Source organism: Antechinus flavipes, chromosome 1 (assembly GCF_016432865.1).
Source record: "Antechinus flavipes isolate AdamAnt ecotype Samford, QLD, Australia chromosome 1, AdamAnt_v2, whole genome shotgun sequence".
Lineage (NCBI taxonomy): Eukaryota > Metazoa > Chordata > Mammalia > Dasyuromorphia > Dasyuridae > Antechinus > Antechinus flavipes.
The window spans coordinates 118,970,199-118,977,184 of NC_067398.1; the positions used below are offsets into that span (position 1 = coordinate 118,970,199).

Below are 6,986 nucleotides of genomic sequence, written 5' to 3' on the forward strand. Positions count from 1 at the left end.
TGAACCTCCTTGTCCCACTTACCTATCTCATACCATCTTTCCCTAGCTTATAGCTCTATTCCAAAATGTATAGCAAGGTGCCTTCTTTTATATGAACAAATGACATAACAAAAGCCCAGATTCTTCTTTGGGTTTAAGGAAATGACCATTCCCTAAGAAAAGGAGTCACCAACTGGTCCATAACTAGTTGCCAGTCCCATCAGACAGAACATTCTTCTCCGTTTATTCCAGAATTCCCTCATATAAGCAGGATTTGAGTGCTGTGAGGGTGTCAGCTGACAGGCAGGCAAGCAGAGATCATTACTTCTGCTTGAGAATGGGTGCAATCCTTCCCAGAAGAATGTGCAGTACAAAAATACCATGAAGACCTATGGATAAATGGATTCTCAAGAAGCACTTTCTTCTCAAAAGACTTCCATGGAATAATTTCTACTAGTTTGACTTTCTGCAGCACTTTCTCAACATTTAACCTATAAGATGGATTGCAGATAGAGGTGTATATTGCAAATTCTACTTTATTGTTATTAAAACTGTGCTACACAAAAGTTAAATTATTTCTCCATCATTCAGATATGAGTCAAGAATGGATGCTTTTAATATTTCAGAATAATATTAATTAGAAACATATTGTGAACAGGATTGCTTTTTGACCCCTAGTAATTCTTAAAACACATAGAAGCAGAGAAGTGACCATATCATATTTAAGGTCTGATTCCAAGAAGCATCTGGGTTACCATAAATAGGAAAGGGAGATGTTTGGGAAGAAATTGGTGATCTTAGAACAAACATTTTGACAGTTCTGTGAGTGGTGCAGTTTGGCAGAGACACAAGAAATTAGAAGCTAAAGAGATTTTTATAAATTGTTGAGTCCAATCTTATGTCACAGAAAAGTAAATGGAGATTCTAAGGGAGAGATAAGACTAATATCAAAGTATACATAAAGGTAATGCAGGGTAAGGAAGAGGTTGTCTGTCTCTTATAGTTTGGCATTGTAGAACAAGTGCTGAGTTTAAGTCAGAGAACCCAAATTTATAACCTAGCTCTGCCACTTGCTGCTTGTATGAAATGTGATGTCATTTAAATTTTTTGAGCCTCTGTTTCTTCATTTGTTGAATAATAAAGACTTGTATGAAATTATTTTTAAGGTCTTTCCTAGTCTCAGACTCTCTGATCTCAGTTTTGTGGGTAAACAAATGAAGTCTTTCTTGTTGTTGCTTTGTTCTTCCTCCTATCCTCAATTTATTTTTCAGTTATAATACTCCTTCTTAATTTGATTTAAAAAGTTTCATTTTTTCCTTCTAAAACTATATCTTTATACTTATCAATAAATTGTGTTGTTAATGAACATAAAGAAGTCTTTAGAAGCATATTGATAACCTATACTATCCTTAACCTAGCAAAACCACTATTAGGTCTGTTTCCTAAGTATTCAGGGAAAAAGGAAAAGTGCCCATATATAAAATATTTATAGCACCTCTCTTTGTAGTGGCAAAGAACTGGAAAGTGCAGTGATATCTACCAAATAAGGAATAACTAAACAAGTTGTGGTACATGATTGTGATGAAATAATACTATGCTAGTATTAAAAGAATACCAAAGAAATGAGCTGGTTGATTTTAGGTAAGAAAACATGGAAAACATATGAAATTATAAGAGTAAAGTGAGCAGAACCAAGAGAAAGTAGTATACAGCAACAGCAATATTGTTTGAAGAATAATTGTGAACTTACTAAGCATTTTGAGTTTTATAAATATTTACATCAACTACACAGGACCTAGGAAGGAAGATGATATTTACCTCCAGAGAAAGAACTGATAAATAAAGGTATGCAAAGTATAATTTTACAACTATATCTATACATATTTATACATATATACATAGTCATAAATATATTTACAAATATATGCACATATGTATATATGTAGGTATTTATATCAAATGGTAGCCTTTACTAGTGTAGATTGAGAAAGGAGGGAGTAGAATAGTTTGGAACTTAAATTGCAATAAAAATTTTTTTTAAAAAGAATAGCATGTTGAGTTATTTTTTCTTCTATTAGTACATCCTAAGACTGAGAATGGAGGAATCAAAGGTCTAAAATTCTGTCTTGTCAGACAAACAAGCTGAGATACCACTTAAGATACCTCATTATTCTAATACTTTTGTGTGTATATATATGTATAAATATTCCTTAAACATTTTTCCTTATATCCCTTATATCCCTGTTTCCTAAATAAAGCCCATTAGCTAGTAATATCTTCTACCTTCTTTCAAATATCTGTCACTGTCCTGGATACTGGATCAAGAAAATGTAATACACTTAATCCAGACCCAGAGCAAGTAAAACAGTCAATTGGTGGGAATTGGTGGGAGCTGAAGCTGGCAGTGATGTAGGAATCAGGTAAGAGGTATAAAAGAAAGCCCTAAGAGAAGGATCTGAGCAGATGAGACGACAATGTTTCATTTCAATTTGATTAAGAATGATGGATTTGGACAGAGATTATGGCTAAAGTTTTAAAATAAAAGGCGATCACCATAGAACTCAGTGGTAGCTTCAAATGAACTCTAATGGGAAGAATATTATTCCCTGAAATGTTAAGAAATCATAATAAGAAAGTGATTGGGAAAGAAAAGATGAACAAAATAGTCATAACAATAAGAGAACTATATAAGCCATTGGCTTGACAGCTAAAACCACAACAGTGTGGTAGAGAATGTGATCATGACATTTCTGCCTATTATTTTTCCTTTGGTAATGGCATGATGCATATGTGACATATAGAGTAACAACAAAGACTTTCCTATCCATGTTCAATGACAATGAATTTTCAATTAAAAGAAGGTTTAGCAACTTTATTGGATTGCACAGCAAACTAGCCGCAAAGTACTGACATGACGTTTATATTGTGCCTCCAACTCCAGAGATGAGTAGGTATATGACCAAAGTGAAAATTGGGAAAGAAGATTTATCATCCACTGAATTTCTAGAAAAAAGGAGAGCAGCCCTTGAGAGGTATCTTCAATGTACCATAAAACATTCAATGTTGCTTAAAGATCCTGAGTTAAGGCAGTTCCTAGAGAGTTCTGAGTTATCTAAAGCATTTAATACTCAGGTTCTGAGTGGAGCAGGACGATTGAGGATGGTGATCAAGGTTGCTGATGCTGTCAACAAAGTGTCAATCAGGATGAATGAATTATATCCAGTGCATAAAGATGTGGAAAATATGGCTTTATATCTATGTATATAATTACATATATATGTGTATACTTTTGCACATATATACATATATTTACAAATATATACATGCATACATATGTATTTGTATCAAATGATGGCCTTTTCTTGTGCGAGTTGGGAAGTGAGTAAGACCATTTGAAACTTAAAGTGCAACAAAAAAATTAAATTAAAATTTAAAAGAATAGCATGTTTAGTTATTTTTTCATCTATTCATCTAGAGTACATTAAAAGTGAGAATAGAGGGATCAAGGACCTAAATCTTTGTGTTTTCAGACAAAAAGAGCTGAGATACCATTTAAGATGCCTCATTATTCTAATGTTTTTGTGTCCATTTATATCTACATACATTCCCTGAATGTTTTTTCTTATGTCCCTTACATAAAGAACATAAGGAAAAGCAGCAGCAATTTGAGAATTTGAATCTGCAACTTAGGAAACTTCATGCCGTGGTCTGTCACAGAAAAGAAATTTCAGCCAACATAACTGCTTTTGCTAAAAGTGGTGCCATGTTAGGTAATTCTGAGGATCATTCTGTGTTGTCTCAGATTGTTGCGATTGAAAAGAAGGTAGGTCAGTTACATCAGGAACAAGCTCAAAACTTCTTAGTGATTATATTCATCTTGTTGCCTCAGTAAAAAGTGTATATCATCATTGAATAAAATGTGAACAGAAATGGGATGATGGTTAGATTACTTTGCAGAAAAAAACAAAAAACAAGAAGCTGAAGCAAAGATTTTTTTTTTTTTTTGTCAACAAACCAGATAAAATACAGCAGTCTAAAAATGAAGTCAGAGAATAGTAAGCCGAAGTTCATTAAGGAGAAAGAGACTTTGGACAAATTTCCAAAACTATTAGAAAGGAAGTTTGATTTGAGAAGGAATGAATGAAAGACTTTAAAACTATTCTTATCAAGTACTTGAAATTATTAGTACAAACCCAGCAACAACTGATAAAGTACTAGGAGGCATTACTATCTGAAGTCAAAGCCATTGTCTTTCAAGGTGACTTTAAATCAGAAGTCTCTTTGGATGTTTTTTTCTGTTATGCTATATTCCACAATGAAATCACCTAAATAAATCACTACATATTTTTATGAATTAACATGTGGCTTTTTAAAGATACACTGACATTTAATTAACAAATTTCATGTCCTGACTCTTTTTGAATTAAGTAAACTGTGCAACTGATTTTGTTTAAATAAAATTATAATTACATTAATTAATGTTCACTTTTCTGTACAGAATCCAGATTTTGTGATTAAAATGATAATATATTGTACCTTGGGGGGAAAAATGTGGCCAGCTATATGGCACAATGGATATAAAGCTGGGCCTGGAATCAGGAAGAATTATCTTCAAGAGTTCAAATCTAGTCTTAGATACTTACTAGTGTGACTCTGGTCAAGTCATTTAACCCTGTTTGCCTCATGTTTCCTCATTTGTAAAATGAGCTGGAGAAGGAAATGACAAATCATTCCTATCTTTGCTAAGAGATTCCCAAATGGGGTCATGAAGAGTCAGACATGACTGAACAAAAACAAAAATTGAGGTTACATTGAACCAACCGATAAATCTACAAATAATCTTGGTCTACATAAGGTGAGAAACATTCAGCATAAAAATTACAAAATATTGCGTATGACTGAACATTTTGGGGGGCAGCTAGGTGATCCAATGGATAAAGCACTGGAATTAGGAGGAACTGAGTTCAAATAAGACTTCAGACTTACTAGCCATGTGACTGCAAACAAGTCACTTAACCCCAATTGCATGAGAGAATAAATATAAAAATATTTAAGTATAAAATAAATTTATTATTAAATATTAAGTAAATAAATATAAAAAATAGGATGTGGCAAATATGTGAGATAGAGTCCTGATATGTGGATAAAGAGAAAGGATTGAATTAGAAGATATTGAATAGCGTGGTTCAGTGAAAAGAATCTTGAATTTGGAACCAGAAGGCCTGAATTCGAGACCTTTTTCTACCTTGTATGATCTTGGCTGTGCCAATCTCTAGGCTTCAATGTCTTACACATAAAGCAAGTGGATTGGAATAGATGGAAAGGCAGCATGGCAAGATGGACCATATGCCAGATTTTGTAGTTGGGAAGACTTTGGAGTTAACTTCTGTCTCAGATACTTCCTAGCTGGAACTCTGGTAAGTCACTCCATGTCTCTGGGTTTTAGTCCTCCCTTTATAAAATAATAAGGACCAGAAGACCTCTAAGGTTCTTTGCAGTCTTTAAACCAACCATCCTACAATGTTTCTAATTCATTAAATCTATGATCTTATGAATAATAAAGAGAATAAACTGAGCATCTAACCTTTCTACAGTGATACCTTGTACCAGCAGAAACTTGTGGAAAAGCTGTATTATGAGTAATTCCTTCCATGTGGTGGCAGCATTTATGTTTGTTGTTTGAACTTTTCAGTCATGTTCAATTTTTTTGTGATCCCATTTGGGATTTTCTTGGCAAAGATCTGAAGTCATTTGCCATTTCCTTCTCCAGCTCATTTCACAGATGAGGAAACTGAGGAAAATTGGATTAAATGATTTGTTTAGGATCATACTAGTAAGTGGTCAGATCTGAACTCAGGAAGATGAGTCCAGACCCATCTGGGTCATTTAAGGAGAAGCAAGAGCCAGCGTTGCCAGTGGATTATTAAGCTAACCTCAATTCTGGTGCCTCTGGGTAAATCTGGTTATTTGAGGAGTAGGAATCAACTTCTTATGAAGTCTCTCTCTGGACCTCAAAAAGAGCATAGTTACATGTGGGTATTAGAAATTTTCTCCTTGATAAGTGTATCTCTATTATTCCTACAAGAGTTAATTTATATCACAACTGTTGAAGCAATATGAAGAAATGTTTATTTTCTTTCCTCAGATATCTGTTTTTTTTTTTTTTTGTGGCTACATTTCGTGCCTTCTACAATGATAGAAATTGGGGAGAGTTTTCTAATGTGGTTAAGTATGGGACAAGAAAGAATTCAATTTAAGCCCAGACCTATTTTTTGATACTGTGATTATTCTGAGCCTCTGCTTTCTCACTCCTAAGAGAGAACCCCACATATAATACATTCACAGAGAAAGGAAATTTTCCTCTTTAATTTTCATTTTTTTTTAAAAAAAAATTTTTATTGATATCTCTCAAAACATTTTAATTTCAGTATCCAATGTGGTCAGGGAGAATGAACCCAGAAAAGATGCTAATATTTCTGAAGAGGTCTCTTGTGGTTTTCAGAATATAGGCCATAAGGGATTTTCTAATATATTAAATCCTATGTTTATTTTTTAGAATTGTAAGGAAAAAGGGTTGAAAAACAAACCCTAGGCAGTATGGGCATAAGATATAAGTTTCTTTTGAGAGAAACCATAGCCATTCTCACCCCTCCATCTTTCTACCTTATTTACTCCTGTTCTATATTTAAAATTTCTGTCCTTATCTTTAGAGACCAAGGTTATTATGCTAATACTTCACTTTTCTTTCTTTCTTTACCTTCCATTACTCCTTTTGTCCTTCCTGGCCATGATGACTGACCGTCTTCTTTTCTTCCTCTCTGATTCCAGTTTATGAGCTTTTCTTCCATAGTCACCTTTTCTAAGAGTTGGCTGTTTCTTCTCTGGGAAATCCTTTCTTAAAATGCTCCTTTTCTGAGCAGAGGGCTCTCCTTCTAAAGGGAGAGTTCATACTTGAGGCTCCTTTTTTCTAGGTGAAAGAGAAAACTGCTCTACAAAGGGAATATTTA

At 33.8% G+C, this 6,986-nt stretch overlaps 1 pseudogene; it reads left to right on the forward strand.

Moving 5' to 3' along the window:
• The first annotated feature begins 2,754 nt into the window (after positions 1–2,754).
• LOC127544362 (sorting nexin-2-like) lies at positions 2,755–4,308 on the forward strand (annotated as a pseudogene).
• Positions 4,309–6,986: the final 2,678 nt, after the last annotated feature.